Source organism: Syngnathus scovelli, chromosome 6 (assembly GCF_024217435.2).
Source record: "Syngnathus scovelli strain Florida chromosome 6, RoL_Ssco_1.2, whole genome shotgun sequence".
NCBI lineage: Eukaryota > Metazoa > Chordata > Actinopteri > Syngnathiformes > Syngnathidae > Syngnathus > Syngnathus scovelli.
The window spans coordinates 15,577,213-15,594,668 of NC_090852.1; the positions used below are offsets into that span (position 1 = coordinate 15,577,213).

A 17,456-nucleotide genomic window follows, 5' to 3' on the forward strand; every position below is an offset into this window, starting at 1 on the left:
TTTTATGATATTTTGAGTACGGTCAAATGGTGCTATTAGAGGGCAGGAAAAAGACATGTTTGTGACAAAAGTAGAGATTTTGGAATGCATTCTCTCAAACTTTGAGACATTTTTTGGGGGGATTTGTTTGGAAGACACAATTTGGCTTGATGTGACGTGTTAATTGGCCGCCTGGAATCCAGCTTGGCATGTTGCTGGCATGTTTTTTTAAATGGTTAGATGTGGCAGAGGGTCTCAGCTAGCTTGTTTGTGAAATTTAGCGTTGTGAATGATGTAGTGTTGGCATTTTATGGATTTGAAATCGGCGCAACCTTTCCACAGGAGTTTAAAAAATTAGGAATCTCGACTCTGTGCCTCTGTTAAATCTGTTTCATAAAAAGCTCATTCTCTCTGCTTTTTGGTCAGAAAGTCATATTTTGGGTCAACTAGTCATATTATGGGTTTACTGTTCAAATTTTTTTTCCTGGCGAGAGATCGGCTTTTTTTTTATCTGCAACTCGGCTTTGAAAACAACTGGGGGTGAGAGTTAATATTATTTATAATTATTTCATATTATTTATTATTATTTCCAACCTCTTCCAGCATCAACACTTGATAGCTTAATTTTATCGATCCCAAAGGAGCACTTCCGAAGCACTAATTGCCTTTTCATTCTCGGCTGCATGCAAATGGGACTCCCTCCGTGTTATTTGGGTGACTTCAATGCTCGCCCTTTTAAAAACAGCAAAGGAAGCGCGCTTGCTTGTGCACTGTGACCTCGGCTACAAATGCTTCATTGGTGGCCTCGCCTGAGGATGCAGATGGCTTCTCTTGTTCATGCCGGTGCCACGCAGTACGGCCGCTGTGCTTTTTATTTCTTTTGGTCGAGAGCAACAGGTTGCCAAGGTTGCATTTGATCCGAACCAAGACTTGCGAATCCGTTGGAGCAGCTGGTGTGCGGAAAAGCCAATGAAAGCATTACAAGACTGCTGTAAAGTGCGCTTCAGTGATTAGGAGATCTTGCAAAGCCTTTTCACGCCCTGCGCTAATGTTCTGATGCTGAGCCGCTAGACCACACGGAATGCTGTTTTTTGGGTGTATGTGTGTGTGTGTGTGTGTTGTTGTTGACTCGTTTCTTTTGCAGATTGTTGAGCTCAGACTTTCTGTTTATCACGCACAAGCTCAACTTTAAATGCCGGTGAGTGAATTTGTCAAACTCGAAACACCCACCTTGTTCCAATATTTTTGCTCATCTGAAAAGCGGAAGGTGCTTTGTCGCGTGTTGTTTGACACGGCTGCTTGTAAATACCATGAAATATTCAGAATGCAATTTTTGTCATACTCATATTTAGACTTCGACAAAAACAAAGGAATTGGGATGCCGTTCCAATACTTTTGCAACAGAAACTGAAATGCAACCGTCTACTGCCGATGACGTATAAGTTTGCTGTTCAATCTTTAAATTAATATAATTTAATATAATAATAATAGTAAATAATATAATTAATATAAATAATCGAAATGACTAACAGATCCCTGTAGAGGGCGACGTTGCATCCTTTTGGATTTTATTTTTCACCACAGCTTTCGAGTCTCTTGCATACACGAGTCCGTGACATAATCAGAGTTTGACATCGCTGCCGTTTGTCCTTTGCAAAATTTTATTTTCACAAGGGTAAATTGTCCTGTTTTGTGTACATTACAATTAAAAGCATGAAACAGAAGTCCATAAATTTATGTGCAGATCAGTCCGCGAGTGTAGCTTGACTTTTGCGAGTCTTTTCTTCCAACAGAGCTTTGAGCTTGACCTAGTTTTTGGCAGGGAAAGAAAAACGATAAGACCCCCCCCTCCCCTCCCATTCCACAGCGCTGTCAATAGGCAAAGATTGTGCACTTCACAACTCGCCTTGTTTTGCATTTCCGTAATAAAGCTGAGGGAGAAAAACAGGCGCCCATCTCTCGGAGCAAAATGTGTGTTTGCCGAAGATTTCTCCTAATCCGGGCTGCACCACTCCACACAAGAATCCAAGGTCAGCCTTCCAAAGGAATCGTTCTTCTATCGGATTTGCAGCTTCTTTGATTCGTGCTCCAACTCATTGTCGCCACAAAGTCACGTATCGAATTCAAAGACTCACTTTTGATAGCAACAAAAATCCTTATTATGCCAAACATACTGCAAATGTTTACTTTAGACGGCAACGGTTGCCGCGGTAATGGCTAACTACATACTCGATGCTATTTGGTGTCTGAAAATGAAAGGCTTTCATACAATTAGTTGTCCGTGCGCGTGTGTGTGTGTGTGTGTGTGTGTGTGTGCCTCATTATTTTGAGTGATATTAAAATGTCTGACTGAATTAATCTCTCGGGGCTATGATATGTGTTTTAACAGCCCTTTAAATGGATATTCGCAGCTCATTCATCTTCTATCTGAAACGTCCTCACTCTGGGATCATATTCAGTTAAAATGAGAGGGGGAAAAAAAAATACACAATGGTGTTCGCTAAATGAACGAGCAGTCACAAAAAGAAAGTCAGAACCGGGAGGATTGGAACTGCCGGAATTTGAGTAGAGCTATCAAATAGTTTTGCGTCTCAGGCCGTTTGTAGGATTTAGCTTGGCAGCAGATTTTGCATGTGTCTGCGTGTGTGTGTGTGTGTGAGTGGAAACTTCCTCTTGTAAAGGCTTAATCTGTTTTTGTGGTCTATAAAGTCAGCTTTTAAAGTGATTGCAAAGCATCAGCAACATGAAGGTCAGCGGCCTTCGGTCAAGCCAGCCCCGGTAGCAGCTTAGTCAGAGAGACGGATTCCGCATCACGTATTCGGCTCTTCGTCAAGAGATGGCTTGCAAAACGGGGAGAATGAGCCAAGGAACGGCAAGATGCTAATTTGAATATTTTATTTTTGTTCCATAGACCTCGACTTATAATATTATATTATTAACATAACAAATTTAGTACGCCATTTTTAAAAAATGCGTCAAAGCGAGCCGGTTCACCCCGTGCACCCTCTTTCCGTGACTCTAACGAGAGCGTCCGTGCTTCTCGCCGCGCTAGCAAAGCAGCGTGCTCATGTGTTTATTGCATTTTCGTGTCCCGCCGCCGCGGCTGTCTGACAAATGCATTTCTTAGATGACTTTCATTTCAACGCTTGCTCCCCAAATTGCCTTTGGGCAGGCTGCATGTTGATCAGAATGTGTTTTTCATGTTACGTGAATGCTTTATGGAATAAGACTAACGAGCATAATTGAATGCCAATTTACAAACATCACCCCAATGTGGGTCACGCGGAGTTGCTTTTGACAAACACGCAGCACTCATTTGGGGGAAATGCAAGGCCACGCTCATATTTGCCTCAAGTCATTTATTCAATTTGTTAAGTCCTACCTGGTGCCACTGGCGCAGCTAGGGGGGGCCACAAGGGCACTTTCCCCTACCCCCAGGAATTTGCTTGGACCCCGCCAGGTCCAATTATTCCTGGAATTTTTTTCCACATCCTCCACATATTCATCAGCATTTCCTGGAGAATATTTTGGGTTTGTAATTTGTTAGTTTTTGGAGCCTCTGAGATATCCTTGCCACCCCCCCCAAAGAAAGAAAATCCTAGCTCCGCATTACCTGGTGCTGTTCCCGCAATACTTGATGACAGCTTCCTAATACAGCTTTAAAGTGACGACTTTGAGTCATTCACACAGGATTGCTTGAACTTTTTCAGCAACTCCCAAATCCCATGATTATTGTTGCATAATTTCAGTTCCCCAAATGAGCCGCTGCTCACAAAGCACCGATAATTTAAATTATAGTCCAAGCAAGTCGCTATACCTGCTACCTGCTGGTGAGCGCGGGGGTTCAAATAGGAATAAAAAACATAGTTTAATAGGTGATAAATGGCGAAGGGAAATGTCAGACATTTCGCGGGATGAGTTACATTCACAATAAAATGGCGGCAGCTGCTCAAGGGTATGAATCGCCAGACCGGCTCAAATGAAGCTTCCATCGGCAGCTCTAATTGGCTAGTTGAAAACAAATGAGGAAAACAATCCCAGTTTTTAATTAAAAAGGTTTTTGTTTGTGCGACCGGACCCTGACGGACCACTTGTTGTAAGCCTCTGTCTTACAGCAGCCTGCAAAATGAGCCAGTTGCCTGTTAATTGCTGTAATTGTGTACTTTTTTACAGCCACTAACTCAGTAGTTTTAGTTCGAATGGTCGCAAAGAGCGAAATTTGCAGCCAGATTTTTCACCCCTATTTTCTTCGGGTTATTGTAAAGTTGGGGCTGAATGGGATCATAATCACACAGATTTATTTATTTATTTACTTATCTATTTACTTATTTATTTATTTATTCTCCTTCTATTTATTTACTTATTTTATATTTAATTTGATATTTGATTTATTCAGTTCTCAAGGGAACCAGCAACATTACATTTGTACTTTTTGTTCCCGTTGACCCAGTAGACGCGTGTGTCAGCAAGAAGCTTCGACCGTAAGCTTGCTTTAATTCCGTCAATGAATTTCAGCGTTGGCAAGTCGCAGTCAGCTGCACATCTGCGAAATGAGGTGTCCCCGTGCTGGCTCGTTGGACGCGTTTGGCTGCGACGATACAAGCCACAAATATAAATAAATAAATAAAAAAGAGGCCATTAGATACAGCCAATAAATTGCAAAGCAGCAGTCGTCGCTGCTGCTATGCCCTTCCAGCAAGTTGACGCCAGGGAAGCTACTTGCAAAAAAGAAGATTAATTCACTGCATTTGAGTTTTTCAAGGCTGCTTAATTGCACATGTAATAGTCAACTTCCATTATGCCTGCTTTTATTTTATTCTCCCTTTTAAGCGTTCACTGGCTTTTTTCCATTTCCAAGGAAGGAAACGTCTTATTAGCGAAGTCGCACATGAACGTTTTGCGTTTCACAGAAATACAATCGATTGCCAAGAAGTCATTTACCGCCTATTGAGGGGCGATTTGTTGCCAGTTGTTTCTGCGCTACGTGAAGGATGCTTTCCCGATACGTGCGCTGACGTGCGTCACAGCGGCGACGCCGGAGCCAAAAGGTGCCTTAATGATCTGGAGACGGGAGATCATTGAAAAGCGGCAAGCATCATCAATCATTGGCAAAATAGACGCATCAATGGACAGTGCGGCAGGTGGTGCGTTCAGGGTCATTACGAGTTTTAATCATTAGCTTCTTTCTTTTCGGCAGCTTTATGGAAGTTCCTCGCAATCATTGCGCCCACTTGGCACACAGCGGCTCGCTAGTCCAGCTCGCGAGAACGCTCTGCTAATTTCCATTTGGCACACTCTGGAAGAGCTGGGCAGGACTGGCGTGTCACATAATCAATCGCGCCTCGCAAATTAGAATGTCCGAGACGTTGCGCAACATAAATAAACCAAACAACTATAAATAATTCACAGTCCCCAAAAAAAAAATCTCTAGCATGCTCGCCGTACTTTAATAATCAAGTCAACTTTATTTATAGAGCGTGTGCACAGCTGTGACAAAAGTGCCCGTATATAAAATCCAACATAATAGATATCACAAAATTAAATAACAAACCAGCTTGAATAATCTTTTCTCAAAAAACAAACGTAGTTTGTCTGTTGCCGAGTAACAAGCATGCGCGTTGACAATCTAAAATAAATACTGTAGCTAAAATATGATGCTTTTATTTTTTTAATATAATTATATAGAGCACTCGGTCGCTGCTGCAGTTGTTTTTTTAAATGTGCTCAATGAAGAAAGTATTTACAAATCCTCCCTGGCCGTGCTGATTTGAATTCAATGTGGCGACGCCCACCTTCCTTCCTTCCTTTCGCTTAAGCCGCGAGAAGGCACATCAAATCACGAGCATCTCGTCTCATTCAGCAGCAGCGAAGCGACGAATCGCTACAATGGGGCGAATTCAGTCCGCGCAAAACGAGGCAATCTCATCTTGAATGGGCGACAAAGTCGAGTGTTGGTGTGCGAGCGCCGCCGCGTAATTACACGTCTCTGAACTTGGATAGTTTTTGCACAATGACAATTGAAAATCACACAACAGCAAAGTTCCAACATTGATAAGATGGCGGAACGTACAAGTTTCAAAGCATTAACCTCGCCTGTGTTGGTTTTTTTTTGGTTTGGTGTATTTATTTATTTATTTTTGTTTTTTCAATTTGCCATATAGTGCATCGACACTTGTTTAGAGACGCGGGACAACAAAAAGCTGCATTGAAGTGTCCAATATTTGTTGTAGCCATCGCTTCCAGAATTCGTGTGTGTGTGTGTTGGGACTGCGATGGGACGTCCAAGCGTTTATGTGTTTGTCGTTTTGCCTCCGCAGGGTAGAAAAGGTTGAAGAGGTTAAATGGGTTTATTTGCTCTGCTGAGAATCTCCACGCTGCTGTGAAATTGTTCTTGCATCCGGGATTCATCTATCCTCACCGACCTAGAAGGGAAAAACAAGAAAAAGAAATGTTAGTTTTCAAGTGTTCCCCCGCCGGTGACCTCCAAACTTGGGTCGGCGTCTGCTGCTTTGTGTTGTGCCGACGCGACGTGGCGCCGCTTGACTGACATTGCTTCCAATATAACATAAATGCCCCGGAAATCAAGAGAGGGGAGACGAGACTGCTGTGGCTTTTGATTGGCTGATTGATAAACCCTGACACTGGATGATGTCATCAAATAGAACGACAGTAGAAGTACAGCTGGCCCGGTTCTTAGGTTTGTTTTTGAATCCAAGCTCAAACTAATTTAGGTTTTGTGGAAACTCTAAATTGTACGAGACTGTGAATCTTGATTGTAGTTAGTGTGAAGGTGAAGTTGTTATTGATATTGATCCCTGCTGCAAAATGGTTGGTTGTTTACAAACTATGTGGTCAGCGGCTACAGAGAGTTCACTTTCCAAGGACATGATCTTCACAAAAAAGCAAAACCAAAGGTCTGATCTGTTTAAATGTCACTTGCGGTGACGTTACATCAACAAATTTTGGAACTGGCTCTAGCGCCCACTTCATACTGTTAGCCACCTATGCTAATGCTGCTAGTGTAGCCGTGTTATGGACGTTTTGGGTAAAATAGTCTGCAAATTGTGCAACTCCTTTTCCTCAGTTCCTTCTCCCGTAATGACAACGGCTGATCTGCAGCTTTAGGGCACCTGCCGAAAGTGCCCATTTCATTTGTCTCTGGAGGACACGCTCTCAATAGATACAGGATCGAGTCGAGCGAACGAGGGGAGGGGAGGGGGGGAGTGGTGAATGATGGAAACAAAATGACATTGATGAAATATTCCCCGGCGCGCGTGGCCGCATTGTTCAGATGAGGCGTCGCACGCGTGCTATTAAGCGCGAGCGGGATGTGCGCGAGGGTTAAACAGCTGCCCGGCTCATCACTCAATCGCTGAGAAAACGAGGTGACGTTTCACCAAAAATTGATTTTCGATGCCCCGCCGGCGTGCTAATGTGCAAAGAATGACAGACATTTTTGCACCATTGATGACAGTTTTTTCAGGTCGGGAAGATGGCGGGCTGATTTGGCACACTGCTGGCCTCATTCATTCATTTATTTTATTTATTTATATTTATTTATTTATTTATTTATTTATTTATTTATTTAATACCGCAGTGTGAGTCAAATGGTCGGAGGGAGCGTTTTTTTATTTTATTTATTTTTAAAGATGCTGCTCTTGCAGATTGGCACCGGGGCTTTTCATGACTCAAGGCTTTCTGTGACAGTATTAAATGCACGACCTGCATTAGTCCCGCACGCCGGGCAAATAAAGCCCGAGGCATCCGGGGACGAGGGGAGCCTCGCATACTTATGCTTTTTTTGAAAATGCGTGACATCAACAAAATTGCATGAACTCTCACCATTGAGATTTTGTGAATCTTTTATGATTCATAATCATGTTCCACTGCACTTTTTCAAGAATTCACTCTTTCAGTCCCGATACCTCTCGTATTTTAAATATATTTAATTGAATCATTTCGTTTTATGACAAGAAAATTATAAACAAAGATTCAACGCAATATCAATAAATCGAGCCTTATTGTTTCAAGGATCATTTGTGGAGGTGTACCTAATAAAGCGGCCGACGGCCCGGCGTCCGATGGCCTTTTCTCGTAAGCCGCAGCTTAGCGCAGTCGCCATTGCTCACTTTTCACCTAAGCCGAAGAGAAAACGAGATCAAATCGTCCCCGGCGTGCAATCGCTCTATCGTTCAGCACCGATTCGATTGTCCTGTCGTTCCTTCCAACCTCAAGTGATTGAATTATTTGTCCGTTTGGAATATTTCAGTGCGGAATGCTTTGTGACCTCGGGAGCACTCGGAATAACGACGACTGGCGTTTCCTCGTTGGAAAACCGGGACGGGATTCGATGAGGCGCCCGATTAAATGCGTGTGGAGAAGTGGTGACATTTTTTACAAGAGGCTCTGGTGTCAGCAAGCCATTGTCTGTGCCGGAAGATGACAGGCGAGGAAGCGCGACGATGGATGAACCCCAAAAAAAAAAATAAAAATAATAGCCAGGCTTGTTTCCAAGAAGGGTTATGAGAGCAGAGCTTTTCTCATCAGTGCTTTGTCTGGTCACCATGGTTTCAACTTCACTGTTGGAAGGATCTTTGAGGTTGTAAATTTGGCATGAGTAATCCCATCAAGAGAATGATAGCACGTCTATTAAAAGCCTCTCTTAGCTCGTATGTATAATTCAACCGTCCGTAATGAGCTTTCCGGCAATATATTCACAACAACAATTTATTGATGACGCAAACGGCTAGCAAGTAAGATTTGCGTCGTTGGTTTGAGGGTTGGACTTTGCCGAGAAGTCGTAAGATAAAAGGCGAGAAGGATAGATGATGTCAAGATTGACTGTCGATTGGGGAAAAAAAAAAAACTTTGGCTCTGACTCTGACTCTGACTCTCGCTCTGACTCTCGCCCAGTCCCCGAAGATTGACTGACTGTCGGTTGCTATGGCGACAAATGGGCTGCTTCTGCTCTTGAGGTGTGAGATCTTACCTTAGTACTTTGTAAACACGCTATTCGTCACTCAAGCGGACAAATATTTCTCAGAGATTCTTCCGTCTAGCATTTGCCTTTTTTTTGGGGGGGGGGGGGTTGATTTACGAGCTCAAATTTGAGACACGAAGGCTGTATGATGGCCATCAACTCTAAGAGCCAAATGTTTTAAGCTGACGTGGCGTGACTCGTCGCCTGTCGACACAATTCAAGCGAGTGACGCTTGTTAGCGTTTGATCGGCCAGCTCCAGCGTAAGAACGTCTGGCTAGTGCCTCGATTTGCAAATGACTCAAGATGGCGGGACGGCCGTTCTCTGATAACAATGGCCACTTTATCGCCTATGTGTGTGTGTGTGTGTGAGTGAGTGACAGCCTTCAGGCTGTGGACGCAGGCGGATGAAGGGCGAAGGTGCGTGCCAGCGCCGAGGAACACAGCCGAGCCGAGCAAATGAATTATTGATGCTTTGAAAAGCCGTGGAGGCACTCTCCTTTGTTACCTCGCTTTCTTCGCCGCGCCAGTGCTCGGCCCGCTCATCAAATGCATCCTCACGGAGATGATTGTCACCCTTTTGGTTCTCTTCTTTACGTTCGGCAAACACAGGAGGAGGAGGAGGAAGGACTGCAATAGCCCACAGCAGAAAATAAAAAGCTAAATCAAGCCTAATGTTGGATTTCTTGGATCACACGTTTTTTTTAAATATTTTTTAATAATTACAGTAGTACCTTGATCTATTTGTGTAGAGGGGCTGTCATTATTATTATTATTATTTTATTTATTTATTTTTTTTAAACTGAAGGGGTTTTTTTTTCCCCTAGAGATCAGTGAGAACCGATACCAGGTGCCGATACCAGTCTTATTTCAAGCTAGCGGAACTAGAGTTTTTTTTTTTTTTCTCAAATTTTTTTCAAATTTTTTTTTTCTATTTCTGTATACACTATTTCCTGGCAATAGTCTGACTTTTTCCTCGTGCTTAACACTTGACAAGCTAGCGGAACTAGTGTTTCTATTTTATTTTACTTTTTTTCTACCCGTCAATAGTCCGACTTTTTCCTTCTTTTTTAAAAAAGTTGACTTTATTCTCGTGCAACTATTTCCTGGCTCGATCCTCCATCGACTTTTTAGTCAAGTATAACTGCAAACTTACCTTTGAGCATCAACATCTGCTCAGCTGAGGTCTGCCTAGTGATCTGGAAAGAAGCTCATCCTCCCTAGAGGAATTGTTTCACACACACCAGAAGAGGACGGAAAGAGTCCTAAAGTGAAAGGGAACACGCAGTGAACTCCGGCAAGAGTCTCTTGGCCATGCGTGAACTGATGCTGATGACATTTACATGTAGCTGTGACGCCTGAATGACTTCGGTCGCTCCGAGGGTCCGCGGCGAAACGGGCGGGCGGAAAACGCTTGCGGAGACGTTGCAGTTTAACACTGCAAGACAAACACTTTAGTGGTACTATTGTGCCGTGTGAGGGAGAGACCGGATGACATATGGACCAGTCTGTTGTTGTTGTCGTCCCCCCCAGCCCCAAGGCGTGAAGATGACTCTTGGTGAAATGTGAAGTTGTTGGGAACCTTTCGAAGCTATTTTACAAATGTCATCAAGTTGTCATCTAACGCTGATAAAAGCCCGATGGCTAAGCGATAGATGGGTCGGAAAAGAAATGATTGGAGATATTGCGATATTTGCTGGATGTCTTGACCATATTTGGCCAAAAGCTAATTTGTCCATCATGGAAACCTAAGCCAAAAAAAATCATTCGAGAATATTGAAATGTGGCAAAAGTATGCAAAATCGGTACTAAAGTGAATTCATTTTGTTACTGATCAGTGGCTTAGTTGAGGCCCAATCTGTTTGCCCAATCTGTTTACCCAATTGTTTACCCAGTCTGTTTACCCCATCTACTTTATTAGACTAAGAAAGTTATTTTTGATCATGACTCCTTAGCACTCCTCCAACAAAGTCCAACCGGAGACTGTGACACGTTATAATTAGCGAACGCTTTCATCTCGTCTCCAAATATCTAACTGACTATTCTTGTTACTCTCAAAGGGAAAAACGCCTTTGACTTGTAACACACTTTCCGCCCGTAATGAGGACTGAATTTCCTATTGAACTCGCACCGACCGGTTCAAACCCTGGCTGGATCCTCTTCCGACTAATCATTCCAAAACGGGCCCGCGGAAGCCCGAGCGGAGGCTTTGCCAGTGTTAACGAAGAGCCGAGGAGCGGCTCCAATTTGCTGTCCTCCCACCAACCTCCGCTAATCCCGCCGCGGCGTGATTACAAACCCGTCAGAAAGCATCGACTCCGAGGTAGCAAAGTGGAAGCGATTGATCCGACACTCCAGCGAGGTACGTCGGAAACGAGTCGGAAAGAGCTCCCGGACGGGAAACGCTAGACGGCAAAGGAAAGAATGTGCTAGCCAGGGTAGGGAGAGTAAATAGAAAAAGTCTACACACCCCCATTCAAATGCCAAAGATAAATCACTGAAAAAACGTTTCCCATCATTCATGTTAATGAACATTCAGATAAATAAAGGAAATAATGAGGTTGTGCACGACCTCTTATAATTGTGGATGTACAAACTTAACCAGACAGAAAAATATTTTTATTTATTTATTTATTTATTTATTTCCTTTTGCCGTTGAAACTTTCCTTCAGTGACACACGTGTGTCAAACTGAGCGCGGGCTGGAAGCATCAGACGGGCACGAACGGAAGCCCACAGTACCACCAGGCTGTCGCTAATGGAACTACACCCTCATCTTTGCCTCGTACTTTAATCTGATTCCATTGCTTTATTTGCTCTTCGGGGTGACAGTGAGGGACACGCGCGTGCGTGATTTGAATGGTGTGGGTTGATTTTAGTGCGGAAAAAAAGGTTCATTCGTTCCAAAAAAATGTGGAATGAAAACCAAAAAAACTGTGTGAGGCTTTTGTACAACTGTGTGTATGTGCCACGCGTGGGAGTGGATCCTCCCTCCCTCCCTTCCTTCCTTCCTCTCCTCTCCCTCCCTCCCATCCTTCCATCCATCCCACCTCGCATTTGCATTTCTCCTCATTGCGGGACGGAGCGTTTGGCGCGCGCACGCACAGTCTGGGAGTCGTGCAAAACGGATGTTCGCTGTCCCCTCCTTGGTTTAGTCTCTTTTTTTTTTTGTTTTTATCGCTACGGGAGAGAACGTTGCCCTCGCTCCCTCCTTCCTCCCACGCATGAAGGTGTTGCACTTGAGGTAGTGGTGGCGTGCGCGTGTGTTCCTCCGTGGGGCTCGCTCGGACTTGCTGTCGCGCGAATGGAAATGCGAAAGGATGCTCGACAGCAGCGGCGCTGAGGACCACAGCAGGTGAGTTCTTCCACGCGCGCCCTTGAATGACAGATCAGGCTCCGGCGACTTTTATTTCAGACTAAAATAGAGTAATCAAAAAGATTCACCTAAATCTTGGTTGAAGGCGCGTCAATCTTGGTTGAAGGCGCGTCCTTTGCAGGTAATCTGATCAGATGATCATCAGCAAGCATGTAAGTGTGTCCAAGTGTGTGCGAGCGCGCGTGTGTGTGTGTGCAGAAGGGATTTAGCCATTAATCACATTGTAATTGTCCCGTGAATGTGATTGCAGCACCTTTATGGAGGCTCCATATTAATCTTCGCCGCTGCGATAACATTGGCAGCCTCATCTGCAAAGATGGCTTATCTGTTCAATGGGCTGCAGCCTGCATTTGATGAACCCCTGCCAAACCCCCCCCCCAACACACACACCGCCCCCCCGTCCCCCCCTCCTGCCTAACAATTGGGATATCACATTGTCAGCTACAAGATGGTGAAACTTGGTCTCTTGGCTGCATGACAAGTTAACCCCCACCCGACCCGCCATCAGCATCCCACCTCGCCCAGCCCTTGCGTGTGTCTTTGCGATGCTGCCCGTCTTTGAGAACAACAGCCCGAGTATCACAAGACTGTGATACTGCTGCTCCTGCGGACATTCATAAAGTGCTGTTAGGTTATAAATAGCCTCAGGGAGGGAGAGGAGGGCGAAGCCATGATAGGCAGCACACAAAGAGGTGTGATGTCCAATATGCCCCCCCACCAACTAAAATAAATAAATTAATGTGCCCAAAATGTCGCCGTTGGAGGAGGCATCAGGCAAGAAAGGGTGTGGCATCATTTGCATTGACGCAAAATGTAAGATGCTTTCTTTGATGTAAAAAAAAAAAAATTAAAAAACGTCAGCACCAGCTTCAGTGCCAAAAGGCTTCCAGGAGTGTAAAAACAAAGTCGGAAGGGAACTTTTTTGTTTTTTTTTTTGAATCATCAGAGGCGATTTCAGACTAAAATCTAAACGTATGATGAAAAGCATTAAACCATTGTTTTCCATTTTCAATATTTTTTCCTATTGTAAGACAAGACAACAAAAAAGGCATTCCCGCTGGCGAAGAATGCTAATGCTAAAAACAATGCTAACGTGCTCCTCAACATGCATGTAGATTTGTGGCGGCAAATCTGACGAAAGCCAAACAGGCGTGTCACAAGTATCTTTGTAACTTATTTTTTTATTCAATCTTTCACTCAATTGACAAGAAGCTATTAAGGTTTACAAATTAGCGGTTGATGCTAAGGTTAGCGGCTTGTGACTTTTGGTGAAAGCGATAATGTTGGGCCCAGGGGCTTGTGGTGACCATTGGGAATTTTGGATGTCTATGTTTAGCTTTTAATGGAGTCATATTATATTGAAGAGACCTTCTTATTTCTCCGCCCACCTCTGGATAGACGACCCTCGAGAAGTGGCTTTGGCGGCGGTCGGCTTAAAGGTTGCGGATCAATGCCTTGGCTGCTTTTAGACGCCTGATCGGCTTTGTAGTCCGCACGCCCTCGGCACGCATGACACAAATGCGCGGATGGTGACCTTGGCAGCCGTTCATCAATAGGTTTGACCTCACTGATCCTGCAGGAAGCAGGAGGAATCAAACAATCCTCGGCCCCTCACGTGTCGTCGACACCATCCTCTTATCGAGTCGCCACCTGCTGATCGGCGCTTCCGATACGGAGGTGTCATGGCTTCCTCTCGCCTTACTGACCCGGACGGCTTTTGACGTTAGTGCGAGGTGACAGATCTCGGGCTTGCCCCGCAGTGACACAGTCAAGTGGCAAGCGGTATTCGCGGGCCTGCTCCGCTCCTGGAGATGCGGGCGTCATGGCGGGTGTAAACCTGACACCTGCTTTATCGACGAGGTGTTGATTAGCTCCCAGTTGACGTCGGCGTGGCAATTGTCTTGTTTATTGTTCTGACACAACTGGCTGGCGTTGAGATGATGACGGCTGGATGCATGAAGCTGCGGCGAGGACTGAATCCATCTACTTAGCTGTGGCTGCATAGTACTATACAGATAAAAAAAAAAGAAATTGTGAGCGGCATAATTTCTTCCATTTCTTCATTTTAACTCATTCACTACCATTGACGGATATAGACGTCACTCATATATTTTAACTGTGCTGGCAGTGAATGAGTTAATTTCTGGTGCCACTAAGTGTGTATCAAGTGATTCAATGATTCAAAAGAAATCATGGGCTAAAAGACTTAAAAGCACCACTTTGGGCACTACAATACCCGAGCTCTTGACATAAGAACCTGCAAAGTGATTTTGGTTATTGTCATGAAAACCTTTGGAAAAAGTCTCAATGAGCTCTTAGTCATCTCTTGTTGCGGACTGGGGCTTTGGGTGGTTGCGGCTGATTTAGAGCGCCTCGTTGTTCCGGCACGGACAAGCCGTTCTTAATGTTTGGCTAGCATTCTCTTCTCGCGTCCTCTTACGAGAAATAAAGGTGTCTTCTCTTTCTAGCGTCAAGTCCCCTGGCAGCGTCACAGCTTTGCGCTTTATCGCTTACGGTGACCAATCAAGGAGTTGACGCTCGTCGCCTGAGCTGGTAAACAGCCGGCGAGTCCACGCCGATATTGAGCGCCGCGGCGTGCAATCGCACTTTTGCCCCCGACTTCACCTCCGTCAGCGCCGAAAGCGGAAGCAAACATTTCCTTCTCAAATCCCGTCGTGTTGCAAGCATTAACATAATTATTGTATACGCTAATCCAAAGCTGACATTTTGAATTATTAATTTATATTGCAGGTTCATGCGGCGGGGACATTGGTTTTTTTTCCAGATATTTTCTTTGTCTTTGTTTTGCCACTGAAGCGATTGTGTTTTGCTGCAAGTTCAAGGGTTCATATTGATTGAAGCGGCTCATAAAAAACAATCGAGATTCATTTATTCACATTCAGCGCGCTCTCCCACGAGCTCATCTGCTTGAAGCTTAAAAAAAAAACGAGGAAATTGAACATAAATTGCGTTCGGGAGGAGCAGTGTTTTGCAAAATGTATTTATTTATTTATTTATCTCTATATCTATCTCTGTTTATTTTTTTTATTTGTTTATTTAAATCATTTAATTATTTCTTTTTGTATTTTGTCAAGCTTTCACTGCTTTCAATTGGCTACAAGGTGGAGACGGACCTTTATTATTATCGATTTGTGGGAAGAAAAATGATTTGGACTTTTCCCATCAATATATATACTGTGCTGTCCTCATGTAATTCGATTCCAAGTTGTATATAATGTTTGATTTGATTGTCCTTGTTCCTTAAGGACATTTAGTTTTGAAATGCGCCCAGTTTATTGTTGCTCCATCAAGTTAACAGGCGGACCGAAGCAATCACGCGCCAATCCTTGATGGAGATTATAAATAACCGCATCCCACCGTGACCCGCTTTCACTCAAAGTAGCTAAGAGGAACTCAAACACCGGCACAATAATAATCATCGTCTGCTTGTTTTTAGCGTTGTTGGAGACACGGTTGAGGTTCGCTAAAGGTCGTCAAATGGCATCGATCATGCTCGGTTTGGATTTTCTTCTCTGTCAAATGTTCCATTTGAACGCGGCGTCCTCCGCTGTGCCGTGATTCATCGGGGCTTCGTGCAAACGCCGCCATAAATCAGTTGGGCTCGCCCTCATTAAAATAAAAACCAGCCAGGGATTGTGCAAGAAGTGCAAAGGTCAAGGGTTGGAGAGTTTTTTTTTTTTTTTTTAACAGTAGGCGTCTTCATCAAGTGCCCGAATTTGTATGGAGAACATCGTGAAGAATCGATGGCTGTTACCGGGCAGATTTCAACACTGACAATGCTTTCAAGTAACGGTGGTTGTGCCTGTATGAGTGTGTGATGTGATATCAGACATAATTAGCCAAAGCAAAGAATGGAAACTGCCATAGACGGGCTAACGAATAGCACTCAGTCAGGCGTCCATTCTTTATCCTCTGCGAAGAATGACCCGTCCCTAATGAAGTGTCCCGCGAGCGTCCACCCACACAAAGCTCCTCTCGAGTCCCACCTGGGTGTAAAATGGCCGCTCCGTTTCCCAACGGAGGCTCTACAAACCCACTCGGAGCGTGGAGAGCTCATTTGGAGTGGCAGGCCTGAACCGCGGCTCGCTCGTTACCGGAATATCACTCGTGGCCGGCGAAGCGCGGCGCCGCCGCGACTGGAAGCCGCCGATGTGCTCGGTACGATGGAAGGGATGTTTGCGGTGGAGCAGATGTGACAAGCATATTGTCATTTGCCAGCGCAGCGCTAATCATACCCCGCTGATAAACAACCAGCGAAGCGTGTACAACGCACAAAGAGTGAGTCGTCGCATTTTGCGCAACGCTGAGTCAGATTCATAATAACGGAGGACCCACGTGATGAATTCCAGCTATTAGGCCTGCGTCTGTGGACTGTAATGTGGCTCAATACAATGGAAGACATTTCTGCCCGCTTTTGATTGACACAGCAGCGAGGTAATCATGTTTTGATGCTTGTTTGTTGGCTATACAAGTGCGCCGCAGCAGACTGGGAGCTGTTTTGAATCTTTCCACCCTGTCATGGAACTAAAATATGACGCGGTGGAGTCATTGTATGCCCGCCGCAGCAAATGTGCTTGGAGTCCATTACGTGTTCCCTTCATAAGATCACTGTTGTTGTTTTTTTTCCCTTTTATTATGCAATTCGAGACAACAGAGGCTTTGCTTTCGGTTAAACGGGGGAGCATTTAGCGCCCAAAAAGATTCAAATATGCAGCGAACATCCCTGCGAGTAGCTAGTGGACAAAGGAAAGAATAAGTAAATTTAAAAAAAGACAGAAAATAGACTGTGGGCTGAAGAGAGAGAAATTGCAGGAAGAGGAAACGGGAGGTCAGATTTCAAGTTATCGACCAGACGGGATAGCATGCAGAGATGTTTGCTTGCTTGCTTGGCATCAAGGCGCTGAAAAGGAAGAAAATACAACTGGGCTGGTAAAAACAGAACACACACACACAGACTTAAAAAAAAAAAAAAAAACCTGAAGGTCTTGTTTCTATTTTCCACCAATACATATTTTTTAAATTAAGGAGCTCTTCAAAGTGTGGCTGGCAGTTGGCCATCTCTATTTATTTATTCTTTCTATGTTTCTTTCTTTCGCTTGTTCG

The 17,456-nt window shown here is 44.3% G+C and overlaps 1 protein-coding gene and 1 long non-coding RNA gene across 11 annotated transcripts in view; one reads left to right on the forward strand and one right to left on the reverse strand.

Moving 5' to 3' along the window:
• Window positions 1-17,456, forward strand: part of lingo1a (leucine rich repeat and Ig domain containing 1a) — a 162,040-nt gene that overhangs the window by 132,389 nt on the left and 12,195 nt on the right. Inside the window, exon 1 of one of the 10 annotated variants that reach the window (XM_049722588.2) lies at window positions 12,013-12,311. The exons of the other annotated variants lie outside the window; for them this stretch is intronic. The gene's annotated coding sequence lies outside the window, so the exon portion shown is untranslated. Of the gene's footprint in view, window positions 1-12,012; window positions 12,312-17,456 lie in introns of those variants that run through there. 10 annotated transcript variants of the gene reach the window in all.
• LOC125970388 (uncharacterized) lies at window positions 6,082-10,238 on the reverse strand. The gene is made up of 3 exons (XR_007482089.2): window positions 10,114-10,238; window positions 9,466-9,587; window positions 6,082-6,401 (listed from the first exon to the last, which is right to left on the reverse strand). It is a non-coding gene; the product is annotated as an uncharacterized lncRNA (long non-coding RNA).